The sequence below is a fragment of the Oryctolagus cuniculus genome, chromosome 4 (assembly GCF_964237555.1).
Source record: "Oryctolagus cuniculus chromosome 4, mOryCun1.1, whole genome shotgun sequence".
Classification (NCBI taxonomy): Eukaryota; Metazoa; Chordata; class Mammalia; order Lagomorpha; family Leporidae; genus Oryctolagus; species Oryctolagus cuniculus.
Genome location: NC_091435.1, coordinates 63,666,446 through 63,688,215, shown reverse-complemented (window position 1 = coordinate 63,688,215; position 21,770 = coordinate 63,666,446). Strand labels below are relative to the sequence as shown.

At 43.5% G+C, this 21,770-nt stretch overlaps 1 protein-coding gene across 10 annotated transcripts in view; it reads left to right on the top strand.

The window, feature by feature from the left end:
* LOC103350623 (myosin-15) overlaps nt 1-21,770 on the top strand; it is a 170,990-nt gene that overhangs the window by 94,233 nt on the left and 54,987 nt on the right. For 8 of the 10 annotated variants that reach the window (XR_007908911.2, XR_011387857.1, XR_011387856.1 and 5 more), the window contains 5 exons: nt 876-1,009; nt 4,290-4,402; nt 9,064-9,213; nt 9,955-10,125; nt 21,468-21,672. The gene's annotated coding sequence lies outside the window, so the exon portion shown is untranslated. Of the gene's footprint in view, nt 1-875; nt 1,010-4,289; nt 4,403-6,544; nt 7,943-9,063; nt 9,214-9,954; nt 10,126-21,467; nt 21,673-21,770 lie in introns of those variants that run through there. The other 2 variants (XM_070072065.1, XM_070072068.1) reach the window with 2 other exon arrangements.

Below are 21,770 nucleotides of genomic sequence, written 5' to 3'. Positions count from 1 at the left end.
GAACTTTTTGAATACCTCTCATATTCATGGATCTTAAAATATATTAAGATCTCTTGTATGGGTGGATTTCAAACTTTTTACATTAAAATAAATATCCTTTAATTACATTTTCTATGAACTTTTTAAAGTACTCTCATTGCTATGTCTCTAGGCATTTTTCAAACTGAAAAGGTCTTTCTTGAAACCTTCAGCATTTTTCACCACTGAAAGTTTACAGGTGGCCTTGAAGATACCTGTGTACCATATTGTAGTGCCCAGTTTGCATCCAGTTCCTGCCAATGCCAATGTAGTCCCTGGGAGCCAGAGGTGATGGCAAGTGATTGGATTCCTTCCTCTATGTGAGAAACCTGGATTGAGTTTCCAGCTCACAGCTTTAACTGGGCCCAGTCCTGATCATTGTGAGCATTTGAGGTATGAACAAAAAGAAGGGAGCCCTCTACTTTTCAAAATGAAAATTTTAAAAACACAATGAAAAAATTAGTGTTAACTGTTGTGGCTGGCTGAAAGAACATCATTCCTCCATCCCTAGCTACTCTAGGAATTACAAGTAAATATTCCAGACCATTTTCATGGGGCCTCATATATTGCTTATGCTACCAAAAACACAGCAACCTTGAAAAGATTCTGGTGTATCCTGGATTCTCTGGGGAAGATGGTCTGGAAACCTCATGTAGGCCATAAACTCACTAACCTAACACCTGACTTCCTCTGTTTGTAGGATGAAAACCTTTAGACTCATTTTGTTAATTACCTAGAATTTTTCATGAATTTTATTTTTTTCTGTTTCCCAAGCTGCCATGAACACAGCAGGTAACTTTTCTTAATTTAGGTATGTGATTTTTTTTTCTCTCCTCTAAATGTTATTCTAAAAATAGGAGGAAACAGCAGTGTGCTATTGACTCCCTGCAGTCAAGTCTGGATTCTGAGGTTAGGGGCAGAACCGAGGCTACCTGGCTGAAGAAGATGGAAGTGGAAGTCAGTTGGAGCTCCAGGTTCATGGTGCCAGCTGGTAAGTGTGAGAGGCAACCAACTCCCTGGTCCAGCTTCAGAGTCAAGGAGGGGTGTTTTCGCTCTCTAATATGGGGAAGGAATGGGAAATGCTTTAGAAGTAGATTGTGTTATACAATGAAAGTAAGGCCAACCGAACTAATCCTTCAAGAGAGCTGACACAGGCTCACGTGGGTGGAGTTTGCCCAGAGAATGTACGCACGGGGCACATCCACTGTTGACCTCAGAGGCAGCTCTGCTCCAGGCCCGGGGCTTTCTCCCACAGGACCTTCAGCTGCAGCTGAACGACAGCACACATATGAACAGTTATCTGAAGGGGCAGGTGGCTCTGGGCCAAATCCAGTGACCTAATTTTATCTTGATTACTTCTTTCAAGGACATAGTTTCAAATAAGATCACACTCTGAGAAATGAAGGACTAGGATTTCTTTCTGGAGACAAAAATTGACTCCTAATCTTAGAAAAAATGGACAGCTAGGGCATCCACAGCCAGGGTGTTGGAAGCAGGAAAAGGAGCATTCCTTTGTGTTGCAGAACCTCTCGCCTGGGTCTCCCGCTCTCTCTAAGCTCACTTAGCATCCGAGGATGAGAGTGAATGCTCCTATTTTAGAGCCAGGAAATGTCTAACATTGCTGACAGGTAGAAAGAGCTGTCAGGGCTCTGGCTTCTCATGGAATGTTATGGATGTGACATGATGGGAGAATTCTCAAAACCTTTCTTGTTCTTCCAGAAGTGAGGGAAAGGCATAGTGTATAGTGCAAATGTCTATAGCATGTGGGTCAGGCAATAAGCACTTGTAGAGCACCCACCATAGCCTGGACAGGTATCTACATTGTAGATACAAAGCATCCCATTATCCTCTAAAGGTAAAAACCTAAGTAAACAATTATATTGCACTGCTTTGAGTGCAAAAACAGAGCAAGCATGGCACTACAGAAAGCTCTCCCTGGCACTTGTAGACACAAAATGCGCTTGAACTGAATCATTAAGAGCAGGTGAGAAATCAACAAGGTAGAGAGAAAGGTCAAAGGCAGAGGAATGTGGAAAGAATTTTTTTAAAAAGAGACATTCGTATACCACAGGACAGAATTGGTTGGAGATATGAACAAAACCGATGCTAAAGGATGGGTATAGAGCCAGGTCACCAGGGCCCCTGAATCTGAGATTCATGCAGTTTAACATTATCTTGCAGCTAAAGGGGGGTCTACTGAACAGTGTTGAGTAACTGAGAGTAAAGCTCTCAGATTTATACTTCAGGAGATTTACTCTGGCAACTGTTGTGAAGGGTGAATTCCAGCATGTAGATGAAGAACTCTCTTGCTGTAAGGTAGTTAGAAACATCTGTGGGGTCCTTTCGGTTGCCACATTGACTAGGAGGTCCACTAAGCAAGGGTTCAGGGATACTGCAAGTTCTTTGAGGTATAGGATAATCCCAAATCACAATACATTACCCTTTCCAGAATGTCAGTCATGTCCCTACTGAGAAATAGTGTGTAAAAATATCTATAAATCAGAAATGTAGCTGCTAAAAGGCATTGCAGTTGGTTTGTACCTACAATTTGACTTTTGTGTCTGTATGCATGACACAAAATCGCATGGGTAAAAACGGGTATAGAACAAAAAGCCATAGGTTACGTATAATTCCCAGTATGCTAACTCACCTTAACATTTTTTAACATTTTCTTTCTCCTTCAAGAAAGCTATCTAAATATAATGAAATAAGATAGTGGATTCTGTTAAGGTAGAATGTTGATTTTAAGTGACATTTTGAGACTTGAGTGGTGTTTATAGCCCTTGTTTATACTCCTGAGGAACAGTGGTTTTTCTGCTTACTATTTGTTGAATTCTTTATTTAGAGGAGGATTAAACCTGTGATTATAAAGTAAATTGAAAGTATGTCACTGACAAAATTCAAAGAAAAATAAGAAGGAAGGGCGAGAGTGAAAGAGGGTAGAGTGGGAAGGATCTTTATGTTCTTAAGACTATATACACGAAATACTTGAAGTTTGTTCCCTTTATATAAATTTTAAAAATGTGCGGGTTGGAACCAGAAAAACAAATTATCCACCATCAGTAATTCTCAGTGGCTGATGACTTCTTTCATTTGCTGCATGTGTTATAAAAAACAGGCATAGAGAGAAAAAGAGGATTGGGGGACTTACTGGGATTAGGCAGTGGAGACCTGCTCCATAGTGGAGAATTTCTGAACCTTAAAGTGTGTGTGAGTCACTAACAGAAAAATGCAAATTCTTGGCTGTCACCTCATAATTACTGTATCAGCAGCTCTGCAGAGGGACCTAGAACTAAACAGTTTCTCAGATGCTGCTGCTGGCTACCCTTTGCTCAGTCCTGGTCTGGGTGATGTTATGTGACTCACAAGGCCCTCTCCCCAACCTAAACCGCGCGCGGCCCCTTTCAGTTGCTAGGCTATCATTGGGCCACTTGTTTCATTTCCAGACCTCTAGCCTAGGACAATCAGATGAGGCCAAAATTGCCTTTAACAGAGTGCGTGTGCACTTTTTCAAAACTGAGATGTGACAATACATCACCCTCCAGCAAAATATTCTTTAGCCTTCTTTCTCCTAACGAACCAGATAGTCCTTTTTGGCTTGGAAGAGTTCCAACATCATCTCCCTAGCAGATTTTAAATGACTGTATATACAAACAGATCAGCATGCATACTTGTACCTTCCTTTACAAAGAATTCATGTGGAGTTGTGTGCAGGGAACATCCAGAAAAAGTTTCAGAAAAATAGCCTTATACCCCAGGCCACACCCAGGCAATGGACATCGTGGAAGTGTGTGGGGTCAACTAGCTGTCAACAAGGCTGGAGAGTAGCACCCTTAATGGAGATGCTTGATGCCAAGGAGGCCACAGAGTAGACAGTATGGGGTATTTCTTTCTGCTTCCAAGGCTTAATCCTGCTACAGAGAGAGGCACGAGCTGGGGAAAATGGAAAGGATAATATGAAGAAGATAAAGTGAATGGAGCAATAAAAAAGCAGAAAGCCTACGCCTTTTATATATGCTTTCTCTGCTAAAGTCAAAAAAGTTATGCTTCAAATACAAACCCAAGAGCAGCAAAAGAAGTTTTGGCAACAATTCAGGAAGAAAAGATTTAGAGTAGCCAGCTGCTAGAGGACACAGAGACTCCATGATAACGGGAGGTGCTGAAGGCTGACAGAGGAGCTCCCGCTGATCTACTTCTACCTCCACCTCAAGGCAAAGTACGATAGGGAGGGAGGTGGAGAAGAAGGAATAATTATTGTTTTGTTCCTACAGCAATAGCCTGGAAGGGTGATTTTTATTCCCCAACACCCTGCTCCCCAGATGGCTGCAGCTGATGCTGACTTCTGCTCCGGGACTCTTGTTTCAACATCCACCAAAAAGAGAAGGTAGGGCCGATGTCGCGGCACAGCAGATAAGGCTACCGCTTACAATGCCAGTGTCCCATGTGGGGGCCAGTTAGAGTAGCTGCCCCACTTCTGATCCAGCTCCCCACTGATGGCCTGGGAAAAGCAGCAGAAGAGGGCCCAAGTACCCTGGTGGGAGACCTGGAAGAAGCTCTTGGCTCTTGGCTTCCACTTGGCCCCAGTGCTGGCTGATGCAGCCATCTGGGAAGTGAACCAGTAGATGGAAGATTCTCTCTCTCTCTCTCTCTCTCTCTCTCTCTCTTTCTCCTTCCTTCCCTTCCCCCCCTTTTTATCTCTCCCCCCTCCTCCCTCTCCCTCCCTCCTGTTCCCTCTCTCCCTCTCTAATTCTGGATTTCATATAAATAAATCAATCTTTAATAAAAAGAAAAAGGCAGGAAAACTTGTTTGTCAGCAAGCTGAAAACCAGACACATGTGTAGGTTCACAGGTTACCTGGGGCCCATTTCAGGCCTGCCTTCTCTTTATCCTGAATCCCTGATGGATGAAATCTCTTCTATTCAAGTATGCCATTGATGGTGAAAGCTTTCTAGTTATTGCTTAGCTGACTATCATAAAAATGACTACAGTAAATTTTGCTTCTGACCAGAGCTGCCTTCCCTCACATGTTCTAAACAGACCAGTTGACATTTGCACAACTGGTCCAACTTGGTGGGCAGTAATGCTGCTTTTCCTTAGAGCACAAGCCTCCTGGGCCAGAAGAAGAAAGTGGAGGTTGATATTGCCCAGAAGCCCAAGAAGTTAAGTGAGGAGTGTCAGAATGCAGAAGAAAAAGCCAAGAAGTTAGCCACTGAAGTCATATTCCAGACACATTAGGTCTGGATTGTTGGATGCTGGACAGCCAATTCACCAGAGACAAGAGTTGATGCAAGGAAGTGGGTTTTTCAAGACGCTGGCAACACTGGGGGAAAGTTTCAGTCTTAAGCAGGCTTTTCCCACTTTGCTAGTTAACAAGAGCATTTTTTTTTTTTTACTGGAAGAGTCAGGGTTGGCAGGAAGTTAGAGAAGATAATGAGCTCAGTTGATTGTCTAAATTTCCAAGACAGCTGGGAACTCAGTTAGGGGGTGGTACCTTTGAACTAAGACTTGACTGTTTACAGTAGATGGTGGCAGTTCCTGCTTATGCCTTGTGATTTTAGCCACTTCCCTATAGTCAGTCCCTGGAATTATTAAGCAAGCATTATTTGTTAAGCTAAACAAAGCTTCTGATTAGTCAGAAATTAGTGTTTGCTAATCAAAATGTGAAAAGGGAAAGGAAGATATACTCTTACACTTACAGATGCATGGCTAGTCACAAGGTCAGAATACAAAAAGGGAAAGGACAAAGCATTCCTTTAGAGTGGGCCCCTGGACTGTTCAGTTCTGCCTTCCAGAGTGAACTGGAGCAGTAGCCAAGGCAGGTAAGGGCAAATCTGCATCCAAACATGATTCCACTGCTTCCCATACAGCCAGGAGGAGGATAGGTGACCCTTGTGCTCCCACCCCCACTTCTTGCTTCAACAGTTAGGCCAGTTAGATCCCCTCCAACCTATCTAGGGAATGAAAAAGAGTAGCTGAAGTGCTATAAGAAAAATCTTATGAAAGCAAGAATCTTTTTACTTTTAACTACTTTCCACTTGTGAATCTGTATATCTGCTGTCTAAAAACAATTCTTCCTGCATTTCCTTACAAATTACTCTTTTCCTAGGATCTGTAATGGTTTTGTGACAATGATCTGGAAAGAATGCTTAAGTCACTTTTGTTTTTTACAACCCATAGTACTGCTTACGTAGCAAAGTCAGATTGCTAAAGAAGGGCTCCAGGGCTGGTGGGCTGTCTTTATTTGCAAAATTAAAATTGCTGATTAGTACCCCTATCCTAACTGATATTAAGTTCAGGATTGGCTACAAGCCTTGTCTATGCCTTTCTGAGGACTGGGAAAATGTTACCATTTGAGTATTCCCTGGGGACAGATGCAGCACTTCTCTTAATGGGCACAAGAGAAAGGTACCACTAAGTAAAAAATACCAAGCGAGGGTAGAAGAGGATGTTTGTGTATAGAGGACCCAGAGCTCCCTGAGTGGGATTTGGGCTGACTTCTAGTCTCTGCTCACCTCTTCCCATCTAGGGCTCTCACAGCTCATCAACTGTACAACTACAACCTGACCTTGCTTGGTAAAAGGGAAGCTGATCCACTTGCTAAGAAATGGATGAGAATTTGGCAAAGTGGACATTCTATTTTATTTTAGTCATTTTAAAATTCAAAAGAGGTAAAGAACTCCTGTCTGTATTTGCTCAAGTTATAGCGTACTTGGAGAACTAAACAAAACCTTTACACTGAATTCCAGCCACCAGGTCATTGTGGAACCCATGACCCTCTTAGAATGGAGAAACATAGCTATTGCTCAGCTATAGAGCATCAAGCCAGTGCTTCTGCACTCTGATGGAAACAAAGTCTGTGAAACTTGAAGTTTTCTTATGGCCAAGGGAAAGAACAATGAAAATCTGCATAGAAAGGAATAAGATGAAACATACCAGGGGACTCCAATTCAATCCCATCAAGGTGGCATGTACCAATGCCATCTCACCAGTCCAAGTGATCAATTTCAGTTCACAATTCATCATAATGAAAGGACTAAGAGTCAAAGGAAGCACATAAACAAGTCTAGTACCTGCTAATACTAACTGATAGAATAAATAAAGGGGAGAGTGATCCAACATGGGAAGCGAGATACTCAGCAGACTCATAGAATGGTGGATGTCCTAAACAGCACTCTGGCCTCAGAATCAGCCCTAAAGGCATTCCAATCTGGCTGAAAAGCCCATGAGAGTATTTCAGGCATGGAAAGCCAAGACACTCTGGCAAAAAAACAAAACAAAACAAAACAAAAACAACAACAACAACAAAAAAACCCTAAATGAAAGATCTCTGTGAGTGAGATCCCAGTGGAAAGAACAGGTCTTCAAAGAAGGAGGTACCTTTCTCTGAAGGGAGGAGAGAACCTCCACTTTGAATATGACCTTGTCTAAACAAGATAAGAGTCGGTGAACTCAAAAGGCTTCCATAGCCTTGGAAACTCATGACTGGTGCATAAGGAGATTACTGATGCCATAAACAGGAGTGTCAATTTGTAAAGTCAACAACAGGAGTCACTGTGCACTTACTCCTCATGTGGGATCTCTGTCCTTAATGTGCTGTACATTGAGACTTAATGCTATAATGAGTACTCAAACAGTATATTTCGCTTTGTGTTTCTATGGGGGTGCAAACTGTTGAAATCTTTACTTAATGTATACTAAACTGATCTTCTGTTAAAAAAAAAAAAGAAATTATCAATTCCCAACTTGACTCTCACTGGGATTAAACATGACAATAGGTCTGATCTGATTTCATCATCATTTAAAAATCATCTATTATTTTTCACTTTATGTTTGTGTGGGAGCAAACTGTTGAAATCTTTACTTAATGTATGCTAAACTGATTTTCTGTATATAAAGAGAATCGAAAATGAATCTTGATGTGAATGGAAGGGGAGAGGGAGTGAGTGGGAAAGGGGAGGGATGCGGGTGGGAGAGACGATATGGGGTGGAAGCCATTGTAATCCATAAGCCGTACTTTGGAAATTTATATTCATTAAATAAAAGTTAAAAAAAAAAGGAATAAGATGAGTTTCTCCTGCTTGGTAAGTCTATGCAGTCACACATTATGCAGATGCTATCTTTTTAACCTTGCCTTCATAAGATTTTCTTGACAATGTTGAAAAATGAACTCACTACCTCTTCCCCTACCCTCCAATTGTCCAGTAGTAAAGCTCTGAGTCCTAACCCCACACGACAGAATGTAATTTATCCTTTGCCCTCACCATCTGCACAGAAGTCTCACACTTAAATTCAACAGATGGTTGGTAACCTGATAGACAGAGAATCGTAGGGAGGGCCATGTTCTTACATTAAATGTAGTGAGAGATTCAGAAAATGATTCTTAATAATTGCACTGAGACGTCAAGCCTTTGTACACATAGCCAAGCGAAGAGCAGGCTCTACAATTAACCTTCCTCATTCCAGATTATTGGCACTGACAGCATCTGTTGCTGCCAAATTCCTGGCGTCTAAACTTGTTTGCAGTAGTGAATCACAGCACTGCAGAAGTGAGATGTGAAAAAGGTCTACATAGGCACTGCTCCATCACTGCTTCATGTGCTACTTTATTCAACAATAAACGGTGCCCTTGTGCTTTATTCAATTGAAAGTCATTGCTTTACTTGGCTGTCCTTTCAGTGCAGGTGTTGTGTAGTAAGTTCAATGGTACTTCACCTTTGGTCAGTTTCCAATACTGCTGATTTAGAGCAAGTCCCCCAAAAAAATGTTGGAGGAGTTACTACAGAACCCCTCCAAACTAGGTCCACTCACCCAGTCAGTCACTTGCAAGAGCAAGAGGTAGTGGAAAAGAGAAGGAGTTTATTGCAATGAGAAGAGCAAGGAACCAGGCAGGCTGTTGTTTAATTCCTGGTCTATCCCCAAGGGGATAGGGGTGAAGGTTCTTATGGATTGGAGTTAGTATGAAAGGTGCATGTTCAGCACATGTCCAGTTTCCTGGTTGGTTGTTGCTGATCGGTTGACAATACTATGCTCTCTTTTTTTTTTTAGAATTATTTTATTTATTTGAAAGAGTTACACAGAGGGAGAGAGGTCTTCCATTCCGCTGGTTCACTCCCCAAATGACTGTAATGGCCAGAGCTGAGCTGATCCAAAGCCAGGAGCCAGGAGCCAGGAGCTTCTTCCAGGTCTCCCATGCAGGTACAGAGGCCCAAGAATTTGGGCCATATTCTACTGGTTTCCCAGGCCATAGCAGAGAACTGGATCAGAAGAGGAGCTGCTGGGTCTCAAACCAGTGCCCATATGGGATGCCGGTGCTGTAGGCTGGGGCTTTAACCCACTATGCCACAGCACCGACCCCATCAATACTATGTTCTTTATTATGAAAAGGAGGGCTTCAGTTAGTCTGGAGGCTCTATTTAAGGGGCAGTTACTTCTTGCTCTAGGTTGGGAATTCCCCCCAAAATAAACCCAGTGAGGCAATATTGATCATCAAGATGCTAATTATTGGAGAAACAAATGACCCCATGATTCCAGTGTTAGAACTTTGTAGAGTCACTGTATGTTTCCCTCAATTCATTCGTTGATATTAATGAGAGTCTATTAGTAATCACAAAGGCATGATAAGGATATTTTAAGCTAAGGGGGAAGGCTGGGAGACTGGGACCTGGTGGTTTATTGCTTAAGAATTCAAGGAACTGTAGAGAGGCTTAGTTTCAGTGCTTACCCCAAACTCTTCCATGGCTGCTGTGATCTCTCTTGCCTTAGTGTTCAAAAACTTGAGTACAGCAGAGCTTAGGGAGAGCATAGTGGGAAGACATGAATTACAGAGCAGGGAGGCATGACATAGAGTAAGAGAAGGAACTGAAAACCATGAACATGGACAGAAACATTAAGATCAGTGGGCTGCTGGGCTAGCTTTGTCCCTTCCTTTTTTTCTAGGCAGCAAACACATCACAAGAACAGAACAAGGAGCAAGACACCAATGCACACTTGCAGAGGATGAGAAGGAATGTGGGGCAGACAATGAAAGACTTACAGAAAAGGCTGAAGGATGCTGAACAGTCTTCCCTGATGGTAATCAGAAATCAAATCCAGACACTGGAATGCAGGGTAGGATTTTGCTTGGGTAATTACAGGGGTTTGAGGACCCTCAATTCAGGGTTCATTATCCTGAGATCACACAAGGATATCCCCCACCTTCTAAATCCCTGGCACTTTTAGCACTTTCAAATCTTTGAGAGTCCTTGACCTCAATGTATCTCTTCATTCTTGCTTGATATGGGGTCAGAAATACAACTTTTTTTGGACTAGAGAACATTTGCCTTCCTTCTTCCTGCTACATGGAAATGCATCCCCTCCCACTTACATCCTCAGCTCCAGGCTTTCCACAGCCAGGGCAACTGCTGTTTCCAAATGCTGTCTTGCAGTCTCACTTCAATGCATTTGCCCCTGTTACTTCCTCTGCAGAGAGTGCAGCCAGAGGCAGCAGCCTGCAGTCTCGTTTATTTCAGTTGGTACAGCAGCTTATATAGCCAAGGCAGCCAATCTGGTCAAGGGGAGGTTTATGCCTTAACCAATCACAGCCTGTTGCCAGGCAGGCTCCATTGCCAGGTGGGTTTCAAAGCCATTCCTGAGTAACTGATGCTCACTTACCAGTGGCCATCTTGGCATGGCCTTCTCATTCCACCACATTTCCCCCTTTTGTTTATTTTTGAGCAACAGGAGGCATGATCTTTGGCCATGCCATTGTTGACCCCATTTTCATGTGGTCTCCATACACGGCTGTGCCTGTCTTAGGTTGTCCCCCAGGGGATCTTTCCCATCGTTGACTAACCAGTGCTCAAAATGAGAGATCACAGGAGTGCTTGCTCAGATGGGGGTAGGAATGAGGAGCAATGGTAATCAGGAATGGTGTGACCACAAGTAGGCTGTGGTTCATTTGAGTGGCTGACCAGAGCTAAGTGGGGTATAAAGCAGTCATGGATGTGGCTATGGTCAGTTCCTCAGGGCAGGATATTAGGGCAGCAGTTTGACAATCAGTAGCAGGTGCTTCTGCTAACAAGGTGGACTCTGTTCAGCTGATTCTGGTTGACTGTCAGTTGCAGGCTTGATGTTTCTGGCTGGTACCCAAATGGGCTGTCCTGCATTCTCTGGAAAGACACAAGCATATCCTCGGCCCTTTGGTTAGCAGAGAGTGTGGTCCCTTCCATTCTCCTGTCAGGGGGTTGTTCCACCTAACCATAGGGGCCGGGGTCTAGGGTGGAAAGGATCCCGTGTTTATAAGCTGGGCTAACCCCTTGGGAATCAAAAATAAGAAAATTGATAGTAAAAAGGACCTCAGTCAAAGCAAGCTTTGAGTCTGGGGGCATCTGATTATTTTTCTGTCTTTGTAAGATATCTTTAATTATCCTATGAGTTCTTTCAGTGATTGCCTGTCCCTGTGGGTTGTATGGGATAACTGGCAGACTGTATGTTCCAGGACCTCAGGAAAGAATTAAATTCCTGTGATGTATATACACTGGCCCGTTATCTGTCTTTATGGTCAAGGGGACACCAAGGACCAGCATGGCTGACTTAACCACCTTTATCATATTACTAGCCTTTTCTCTGGATTGGGCTGTTGCAAATGTAGCCTTTGCATAAGTATCTACCACCACATGGACAAACTTAAATTTACCAAAGAAGTTAATGTGGGGAGTATTTGCCGTGGCTCACTTGGTTAATCCTCCACCTGCGGTGCCAGCATCCCATATGGCCACCGGGTTCTAGTCCCGGTTGCTCCTCTTCCAGTCCATCTCTCTGCTGTGGCCCAGGAGGGCAGTGGAGGATGGCCTGAGTGCTTGGGCCCCTGCACCCACATGGGAGACCAGGAGGAAGCACCTGGATCCTGGCTTCAGATCGGTGCAGCACCTGCCATGGTGGCCGTTTGGGGAGTGAACCAATGGAAGGAAGACGTTTCTCTCTGTCTCTCTCTGTTTATAACTCTACCTATCAAATAAAAAAAAAAAGAAAAAGAAGTTAATGTGGGTGACGTCCATTTGCCAGAGCTTATTAGGAGCAAGGCCTCGCAGGTTCACTCCAGCTTGTTGCAGTGGGCTAATGGAGCGAGGGGGACACAATTCTTGCAAGAGTGCACTAGGTGTTTGCTTTGGCTCATTGTTAGCTCCAGGAAAAGCAATTTTATGTTGCTTGCTGACATTTTTGGTGTAGAATACAGGCTTGTTCTAGGTGTCCAGTGGAAGCTGTGTTGCAGGAGATAAGATGCTCAACCTTTTTGTTGCCTTGGAAAGTAAAGCCAGGTAACCCAGTATGTGATCTTACGTGTGAGATAGAGCATGGGTGTTTTCTATTTTCTGTTAGCTCTTTAAGTGTTGTGAACATCTGGTCAATTGGCTTATTGGTTGGGTTAAAGACTGCAAAAGGGATCATCTTTGCTACCTGTACTGAGTATTTGCTGTCCGAAAAATATATTTACCAGCCCATCCTGGCTAAGGAGTAGAACCTTGACTATTGCCCTTTTTCTCCCAACTGTAGTGATCCCCCGTGGGGTTCTACATGGATCTTATCTTTTTTTGTTAAAGATTTGATCACTGTTCCAAACAATGACTTGTTGGCGTCCATAAATGCACAGGGTGCCATGGGTATAGGTTGATTAGCAGGGAAAGCATGTTTTGGATAGTCTATTTCTAAGGTTTGTAACATCTGGAGTAGCCTGTCCACTGGCAGGTGATTGTCAACCTGTCTTGGGAAATTTATCATTAAAGTTGGAAAGAGCGTGCTATTCTGCATCAACGTCAACAGGTTCTAATTGTGATGGGGCAGGACCGCTATGTCTGGCTCTGTGTCAAATATCTTATTGGCCTAATATCTTAATTTAAGTCCCATCATAAGGATGGCATCTACTTTGTTAACTATTTTATGACACTCACTCCAGGCTATGTGCACCCAAAAAAGTGGTCCATGTTGTAGCCAAATAACTCATTAAGGGGGCCTTGAGGGTAGATATGGTTATGGTAAATCAAGGCACCTGAGGGTCATATCTAAATTTTTTTAAATTTGACAACTTGGTGTTGCTCTTTTCTATAGTGGATTCAGCTGCTGATGTCGATGTGATTTTTGAGGAAGGGTTGTTCCCCTTAGTAAACCGAATAGCAGTCTATTGGTCACTGCTCTACCCAGATGTTTCCTGTTTTTCTTTTGTATGAGGTGAGAAGTGGTCCCTCGAATTGGGGGTGAATCTTGTAGGTTCTCCATAAAGCTGCTCATGGAGATTTGTGATCCACAGTAAGGACCACTTGCATTTGTGAGAGCACATCTCTCCCCCATAAGGTCATGCAATCCTCAGCAATTAGCAGAAAGATGGTTCCCATATCTCCACTATCATTTCACCACGTTACAGGCATGATGGCCTGATCAGCCAATTTTAATCCTCCAATGCCTTGGTAGTCAGGCCCGGGCACTGTCTTCCAATGTTGCATTTTCCTTGCATCCCTAACTTTTAAAACAGTGATATCTGCCCCCATATCAATTGAACCCACAAAGGCAGTGTCTTTTAAGTATAGTGTCAATTTTGGCCTCTGACTGAAGATGAGTATCGACCAGTTTAATGGTGGTGTGACTCCCTCTTACTTGCTGGGCTAAGGGCCACCCAGCTGGGAGTTTGAAGGTTTGGTCTTGCAATCTTTTGCCCAATGAAAGCATTTTTTACATCTGGGACACAGCATTTTGGGCTTGTCCTGTCCGTCTTTTGCCATAGGTGTCCTATTTCCTGGCATCCCCAACAAACTGGAGGGTCATTAGACTTCCTTGTGTTCAGCTTGTATGGGTGTATCAGCAAGGTTTATGTCTTTTGTAGCTATTATCCATTTAGAAATGCCTTCATTATGGACTGGGGTGATTGCAGCTTTTGCTTCTTTGGTAGCACCTTCCCAAGCTAATTGTTTGAACAGATTGTCTTGATCAGGGCCAAGTGGTAATCTTTTCCCTACTGCCTCCAAGACTCTGGCAAGGAAATCGGGGAACCATTCGCCTAGGCCTTGAACTAGGTTTGTAAAGAACTGACTATAATTAGGAGGATGCTGTTGGTTTACCCTCCAATGGCCGCCGCGGCCAGCACGCTGTGGCCGGCGCACTGCGCTGATCCGATGGCAGGAGCCAGGTACTTATCCTGGTCTCCCATGGGGTGCAGGGCCCAAGGACTTGGGCCATCCTCCACTGCACTCCCTGGCCACAGCAGAGAGCTGGCCTGGAAGAGGGGCAACCGGGACAGAATCCGGTGCCCCGACTGGGACTAGAACCCGGTGTGCCAGCGCCACAAGGCAGAGGATTAGCCTAGTGAGCCACGGCGCCGGCCAGGATTTATATTTTTTAAGGCTCTAAGTGCCAAATCTCTGACCTGATCAAAATAGGCAACTATTCCAATGTGGGCCTATTCATGAGGATATATGTAGGTGCTGTGGCTTGAAAGCATATCAAAGGTTACTGTACTTCCATAGGCAGCATTATTCCTTCCTCATAGAAGGCTTTCCACTGTAAGAACTCTGGCCTCGACAAATATATTTTGAGCTGTGGAACCCAATCAAAATGATTTTGAAAGTTCATTGCCCATTGTGTGAGCACATGTTCAAAGTAGGTAGAGTTTGGCCTGACTCTTGAGAAGCCTTTTTTAGCATAGTAAGGTCATTTACAGGTGTTGGAATCCAGGACCCTAATTCTACGTCCACTCCAACATTAATGGCAAACATGCAGGTGGGATGGGGTCTAGCGGCTGTCCCAAGAGCCTGGGGTGCCCAGGGACTGCCACAAATGTGGGGGTCCTCACTGGGTGCAGATGGGATGACTTTGTATGGGCTATTGCCTTGAGGCCATCTAACTTCATCCCATGGGTATTTGGGGGGTGGCTGACTAGGCATTGCTGCGTTGTCTGCCATCATGTCATTTTCACTGTTGGAGTTCTCTCTCCCCAAGTCATCAACTGTTACCTGTGAGGCAGTGGCCTGGAGTGACAGGATCTTATCACTCACAGATTCACTATGTTTGGTAATCTGTGTGGGTTTCTGAGAGGGGGGTATCTTCCCCATGTTTGAGTCCTTAAGAGCAGCGCTCCACACCAACTCTAGCCAAAGGAAAGACATGTACAGCACTGCTGCCATAACAAAACAAATTCCTAGTATCTCAGTGGCTGATGGCATTATGCAGAGGGTTCCCTACGTTAGACGAACAGACAGTGGTGTATCAGATCGTAAGTATGTCCTGTGCTTCTTGGGGACTTCTTGATTTGTTAGGTCAAGGCTGTATGCCCACATGGTGTCTCTGGAGCGTCACCTCTCTCAAGTGAGGGAAGATGATTTGGTTCCAAATTCTGGGATGATCGGTCCCTTATGTGAATTGGCTGGGTGAACTGAAAGTAAAAGGAGGAGCCGAGAAGTGGTGTCATGCTTCTGGGCAGTGTGTGCTAACCTGGGGTCACTTTGAGGGAGGACAAGGACAAGGAAAGGGGCATAGGAAGAGGTTCTGCGCTCACCCTCACAGAACCGAACAGCACACAAAACACTGAGGGGCCTACTTGCCGAAATCAAGGGGGGACCTCGTGGAGCCCGACACGCTGTCTGTTTCTCAGCACATTGGTGTGTCAGATGTTGAGGTGGATTCATTCTGAGAGGAGGAGAGTGGTGGGGTCAAGAGGCACGGAGTCACCACACAGACCCCAGGAGTCGGTTGAAAGAGGCCAGAGGCGAGCAGCCTGCAGACTCGTTTATTTCAGTTGGTACAGCAGCTTATATAGCCGAAGCAGCCAATCCAGTTAAGGGGTCGTTTATGCCCTAACCAATCACAGCCTGTTGCCAGGCAGGCTCCATTGCCAGGTGGGTTTCAAAGCCATTCCTGAGTTTCTGACACTTGCTTGCCAGCAGTCATCTTGGCACGGCCTTCTCATTCCACCATGGTATAGTACCTGACTTCAAAGAGCTTAAATATAAGTAGGAAGGCCTACCTTGAAAATGGGATTTCTTAAAAATCATTGATCCAATTTCAGTGACTATGTGCAGTGAATAAGGTAAATGATGCAAAGACAGGGTTAATATTCAACTAGGATTTGTTGGTTCAAAGTGTCCCTTTATGGTGCATCTACACAATTGTGCTGATTAAAAAGGAATGCAAATAAGCTAGAATATGTCCCAGATATCCTGCCTAGCACTGTAACAATGATCAAAGGCAAGGGCAACATGGAGAGTACCTACCCTTTTGTGCAGAAGGGAGGAAATATGAAGATGTGCATATTTGCTTGCATTTTAAGAAAGAAAATGTGACATGATAAGTAATCAGCCAACAAAAGGGATATCTATAGGAGAATACAGAGGTGCAAAAGAGGTTCTGAATGTACTCCATTAGTTGCTTTGATTGTAAAATCATACAAATCATTTTCATTTTCATGTTTTTTTAACTAAAAAATAAGTTTAAGTAAAAAAAACCACATCAATCTCTAAAGTTTTAAGACCAGTAGAAGCAAATGAAAATAACTATAAATCAAATTGGGGACATAAAGTATACACAAAGAAAAAATATTACCATTGGATTTTTTTAAAAAAAGATTATTTATTTGAAAGGCAGAGTTCCAGAGAGGCAGAGGCAGAGAGAGAGAGAGAGGTCTTTCATTCTGCTGGTTCCTTGACCAAATGGCTGCATGGCCGGAGCTGCGCTGATCTGAAGCCAGGAGCCAGGAGCTTCTTCCAGGTCTCCCATGCAGGTACAGGAGCCTAAACATCTGGGCCATCTTCTACTTTCCCAGGCCATGGCAGAGAGCTGGATCTGAAGTGGAGCAGCCAGGACTTGAACTGGCGCCCATATGGGATGCTGGCACTGCAGGTGGCAGCTTTACTCGCTATGCCACAGCACCGGCCCCCACCATTGATATATTTGTTAAACATCCTCATGGAATGTGTTACAAGGAGAGAAAAGGAAAGAAAAAACAAACTGCATGTGTAATTTCAAAATAACAATATATCATTGCTACTAGTAATAAGTATTTATCCAGCAGAACATGTAAGAACTAAGGTTTTTAGTATAAGAGGGAAAATATGTAGATATAAAACCCAAGAACTTACAATGTACATTTTCCCCTAGAAATTACATGAATGATGCTGGCATTTCCAACTCAAATTTTAAGTTGCAGGATTTAATTTCCAACCATTGCTTGTCCACTGTTGAGACTAGAACTAATAATAATAACTCAGTTGCAATGAGCTCCTGAATATCAAATAATACTAAGGAATTACAGCTAATTTTCTTACATACATAAACATAATAACATCATTACCAGTTAAAAGAGCCTAAAAGAATTATATACAGGTTAATTACATGATGTTGAGGATTTGCTTGTAAGGCAGTCTTCCCCCTGAGGTATTTCATTAACAACAACAACAAAAAAAATCCAACAACCTTAACAAGCCACTATAAAAATTGAGGGGGGCCTGTTAGCTCACATCCCACAGACAGAGCTGTGTGTTAAGTTCCCAGAGGAATGGGAAAGAACTCTAGAATATTCCCTGGGGATTTTCCTGTCCAGGAGACTTTTTTTTTTCCTGGATTCATCCACAAGGAACCTGCACACCAGCTGACTCTCCCTTCCCTGTGGCATCTCTGAGGAATAACCAGGAGGAAGTCATGGGTAGTAAGGGGTGGGCCAGACACAGACATACAGACACTCAGACCTCAGGGCATTGGGTTTCCCAGTTGAAAAGGGTGGACAGGGAGGCCTCTTGGGAAAGGTAGCATTGAGTCAGAGAAACCAGGAAAATGGCATGGACATCCTGGCAGAGGGAGCAGCCAGCTCCTTCCCCTCAGCCCCCTAGCACCTCTCCTGCCTTATTTTCCTCCATGATGTCTAACAACATAACACACAGTCTGTACTTTGCTGCCCTCCCCTTCTCCTACCCTATTAGAATGTGGGCCAGTTCAAGGAAGAGAGATGTGTCTGGTTTGTTCACTGCTGTCTCCCTAGTGGCATGGATGTGGTGTGTAGTAGGCACCTTTGTTGAATGAATGTTAACCATGCTCAGCACCAACTGTAAGGCCACAGGCAGATGTTTGGTCTGTATTATAGCTTGCCAATAGAGCACAGCTCTCGACTTATGTGTGACGCTTGTGTGACAGAGACTCAGGATCTGATTGCTTGAGAGAGCCAGAGCTGAACATGACAAAAGAAGCTGGAGAACAGGTAGGTAGCATACTGGCTGACTCCTTTAGGTGCATATGGAGTTTCCTCTCTACACTTGCAGATGTTCATACATATACATGTTGGTTTGTCATCGAGAAGGGAAGCTTATCACTATAGCCTCAGAATCAGCCATTCGGATCTGGCTAAAAAGCCCATGAGAGTTTCTCAGGCATGGAAAGCCAAGACACTGTGGCAAAAAATGACCTAAATGAAAGATCGCTGTGAGTGAGATCCCAGCGCAGAGAATGGGCCATTAAAGGAGGAGGCACCTTTCTCTGAAGGGAGGAGAGAACCTCCACTTTGACTATGACCTTGTCTAAATAAGCTCAGAGTTTGTGAACTCAAGAGGCTTCCATAGCCTTGGCAGCTCATGACAAGAGCCTTGGGTGTACTGACATCATAAATAATTGCCAATACACAATAAGTGCCAATTGTTAAATCAACAATGGGAGTCACTATGCACTTACTCCCCATGTAGGATCTCTGTCCTTAATGTGTTGTACTATGTGAATTAATGGTAAAACTAGTCTTCAACCAGTACTTTATACTTTGTGTGTCTGTGTGGGTACAATCTGTTGAAAACATTACTTAGAATATACTAAGTTGATCTTCTGTATATAAAGATATTAAAAATGAATCTTCATGAAGAATGGGATGGGAGAGGGAGTGGGATATGGAATGGTTTGTGGGTGGGAGGGTCGTTATGGGGGGGAAACTACTATAATCCAAAAGTTACAATTTCAAAATTTATATTTATTAAATAAAAGCTTTCTAAAAAAAGGAAGCTTATTACCTCTGTGTGAATTAGCCTTTCTCATCCTTCAGAAGTTTAAGAAGACCTTTAAGAACATGCCTAGTTCAATCCACTCACTTTGCCAAAGAGGTTGCTTTAGTTAATAACTACCAGAGAGAGTGAATGCATCTCTTTTTGGCGTATGTAAAATGATCACACCAACTGGCAAATACCATGTCAGCCATGCTGCCAGCATGTGTGGTCTGAGGTCATGGCTTGGTTGCAGGTGGATGAACTGAAGGGCAAAAATCCATTGCAATGTGGAGGCCCAGAGGGGAGCCCTCAGACTGGAGGGAAGCATCAAAGAGCTAACCTATCCGCTACTGTAGCAAACTATTCCCCTTGTGCCTCACTGGGCTCTCCCATCAGGAAATGTGCTCCTTCCAGGACCTGAAATGCCCCTCTAGGACCCCTGCTGTTCTCCCTACATCTTTGATCTCCCGCAGAGCAGACACTGAATCACCCTCCCAGACCTCCCATGCCATCAGTGGCTTACGCTGGTCCCTTTTCAGAGCTCTCAGGAAACAGAATGTGAGCAGTAAGTTGCAATTAGAAGTGAAAAGCTATTAATATCATCCTTATTTTTTTTTCACACGCAATGTTTTTTGCAGCACTTTCAGAAAGATGCCTTCCTGTGAGAGAGTGGGTGAGAACAATGTGCAAATGAACTGACTGGCAGTGGCCGCCCCATTCGGCAGGTAGCATGGTATACTAATTAGAACAAAGGACGTTTCTTTTCCTACTAAACACACACCCAAGGCCACTGAGGGCCCTGTTGTGCTGGTGCCAGACCAAAACAGCAAACACTAAGGAGAGGCGCCTCTAAGGCCTTCTGAATCTAACCCATGGACTACCATCAGTCTCAAGCACATATTGAAAAGTACTGGGCAGATAGCTTAGCAGTTGTTAATGCATTTCTGAAGCAGTGTAACCCTTCATGTGCATTTTCACTTTCTACTCTTTCTTCTCCTCTTTCTAATGCAGTTGACATCGAGTCCCTATAACCAGGGCACTGTCTTGTTCTCCACTCCAGGATTTCACAGCTCCCTGGCCCCAAGTTAGTGCATGTGTTTTGGTTGTTGAACAGAGACTCCCGTGGTGCCCAACAGAGCTTATTCCATGGAAAGGCAAACCGAACTTCTTTTACTTTCTCCGTTGACAGTGCAAACACAAGATATGGCAATCCTGATTTTGATTCCTAAGGCTGTTGTGGGAGATGTCAATGCCTCCTTCCCTTGCAGCAGGAAGCTCAGTGTTAATAATAAAGAAAAAAAGTAGAACACTTCAGAAGCATCATGTTGGGCTAATTAAGATGAAATAAGCTACTTGAATAGCTCTTTTATTATTGAATAAGTGGTTCTTCCCTAAGATGAGTTAGTCTAACACCTCTTTAGACTATATATGGTATCAAAGCCACTGAGAAGGGAGCCTGTGGGGTGTGTGGCTGCATTACTAAACTCCTTTTATGTCTGAGGACATGAAAGTTTGCTATTCCACTATTCCACTCTTCTTTGGAGGAAGGTGAGGAAGCCACTCATGTTGATGGAGTGAAATACTGCTCGTTAATAATGTCTTGGTTTCTCTTTATTTCCCCATTGATTATATTTATTGTTTTCTTCAATAAACAACTTCATTACAGAGCAAAACACTAAATTTATATTGTTTAGGTTTCCATTGTCCTAAAGAATGCATCCTTGTTCCATTGTGCCTCGTCTTTGTTTCTTCATTGAAATAACATTGTTTCTCATGTACTGATATGAAGGTTTCATAATTCCTTGCAAGTGTCTGCACAATACTTAGAACAGATTGAGTCAATTATGCAATAAATGTTTTTCTACCTGCAATTCAGATAGTACCTATTGAGACCCAATTTATACATTAGGCTAGACCCTTTAAGTTTAAAGAGATATTACAGGGATGTCTTAGTTGATGTTCTTTTCTTACAACCGAATACCAAAGACTGGGTAATTTCTAAAGGTTACCAGTCAAGGGGCCGCATTTGGTGAGAACCTTCGTGCTGGTGGGGATCTGCAGAGTCTTGAAGCAGCACAGGCATCATGTGGCAAAGGACCACATACAGGAAACAGAGCCAAATTGGCTTTGTAAATAAACCTACTCTTGAGATAACTTATTAACCTGTTAATCCCTGAATGGACTAGTCCTTCATGAAGACAGAGCCTCTAAGTTCCTCCCTGGTCCTACTTCTAATACTTCACAGTGAGGATTGAATTTCAACATGAGTTGGTGGAGATGTTCAAGCCATAGCCAGGGCCCTCCCCGTATCTTTATATCAGTACCTGAATTTGAAATATTCAAGGTTGATGCCAAGTCACTTCAGTCTGTCCTCCTCTAACTTCAAAATAACCATCAAGACCATGAGGCAAGGTGTCAATTGAAAATGCCATTTTGAGATTGACACAAATATGGCTTTTTTTTCCTCCCTAGGAAATATCCTTTGGAAGATTCAGCTATTCTGGAAAGGGAATCAGTGTGACTCATCTCATGATGCTTCTATTTCTGGTCACCACTGGATATTATCTTCTTTAGGTCCCTTTAACATTTAGAAACTCATCCTGTTAACTCTGCCTCATGCCTAGAAAACTGCTATAAAGCAAGACATAAGGTTAAGACATTGTAATTGTTCAAGAAGGTAAGGACAGTTTCTCTGCCCGCCACTCTCCATTCAGCTGCTCTGTTTTGCTTTCCACTGCCTCCTTTGTCCAGGAATCTGTGTGTAGGTTGTTACTG